A 1,406-nucleotide genomic window follows, 5' to 3' on the forward strand; every position below is an offset into this window, starting at 1 on the left:
GAAGCAAACAGTCCTCCAAACAGTTTTATATCAGCAGCGTAAAAAGGTAAAATCTGGACAGAAGTACATGTTTTCATGCCGACTCTCCAGGCACAGTGGTTACTGTAGTTTTCTTCTTGGGGCGCGCCTTTACATTCTTGGCATGTGGCTCGACTTTTCTAACTTTCTTGACACTTGCAGTACGTTTTGGTGCTTTTTCGACAGGATCTTCATCGGACGGGTCCGCTTTCACATTTGAATGGTCTACATCTGACTTTACTGGTCGTTGTTCCTCAGTAACTGAAGAGGTGGATGAGGCTTGATCCATGATGGTCTCCACGAGTCCGCTGGAAGCACTGCGTAACCGCAGACAGGGGACAGGCAGGATGGTGTCCTGGGTCATCTAAAGACTGGTGTTGTTGCTCTTTGGCACTTTATATCCAGCGTACACATCATAAAGGCTGACAAGACAAAAAAAAGGTTAAAGAACATGTAAAATGGATGATGTATTGGATTGTGTTTGCCTTTTTCAGCATGGCAGAAACTTTAACTGACATTATCCTTTCCTGGTTTCCTTTTTATTTTGAGCTAAAAATTGCGTTTGTAATTTGGCTTCTTTCACCCTACACCAAAGGCTCTAGTGTATTGTATAGGAAATTATGCATCCCACTCTTTCTAGTAAGGAAAAAGACATTGATGAGTACATCGCTCAGGCGAGAGACAAGAGCTATGAAACAATGATGCGTGTCGGCAAAAGGGGCTTAAATTTTGCTGCGAATGCCGCGGTGACAGCAGCTACAAAGGGTTAAGGTGTGTTGTTTGAGAAGTTGAGGAGTTTCAGTATGCAGGATTTAACTCTCATACAAGATGATGCTGCTGTGCACTTGCAGAGTCCAGAACCTCGGTTACGAGGTTACCAAAATGTACTGCAAGTGTTAAAAGTGTCAAGAAAGTTACAAAAGTCGAGCCACACGCCAAGAATGTAAAGGCGCGCCCCAAGAAGAAAACTACAGTAACCACTGTGCCTGGAGAGTCGACATGAAAACATGTCCTTCTGTCTAGATTTTACCTTTTACGCTGCTGATATAAAACTGTTTGGAGGACTGTTTGCTTCAATAGCAATGACTACTACTTTTAGGAACACTCCATATCCAGGGGTCAGTATTTTGCAAAAGACAAAAGGTTTATTAAAATCGTATAATCCATTTGATCGAGCCAAAATTTGTTTCAGTCTCAAAACTTTTGACCAGAACTGTAGGTATAAGATGGTATACATGTGTGTTTATTGTTTGGAACAAGTATGTAAGTCATGTGTGGCATTTTATATTGTAAGTAACATAATTCAAAATTAGATCACTACCCCAATGTCATGGAGGCACTGAGTTTGGTAGCTTGGCAGCTGTTAATAGGGCTTCTATGGACAGACT

The 1,406-nt window shown here is 41.7% G+C and overlaps 1 pseudogene; it reads left to right on the top strand.

Annotated features, from left to right (window-relative positions):
* Positions 1 to 365: 365 nt before the first annotated feature.
* On the top strand, positions 366 to 1,021 carry LOC142251469 (receptor expression-enhancing protein 2 pseudogene; annotated as a pseudogene).
* The last annotated feature ends 385 nt before the right edge of the window (positions 1,022 to 1,406 follow it).

This window comes from Anomaloglossus baeobatrachus, chromosome 1, assembly GCF_048569485.1.
Source record: "Anomaloglossus baeobatrachus isolate aAnoBae1 chromosome 1, aAnoBae1.hap1, whole genome shotgun sequence".
NCBI classification, from domain to species: domain Eukaryota; kingdom Metazoa; phylum Chordata; class Amphibia; order Anura; family Aromobatidae; genus Anomaloglossus; species Anomaloglossus baeobatrachus.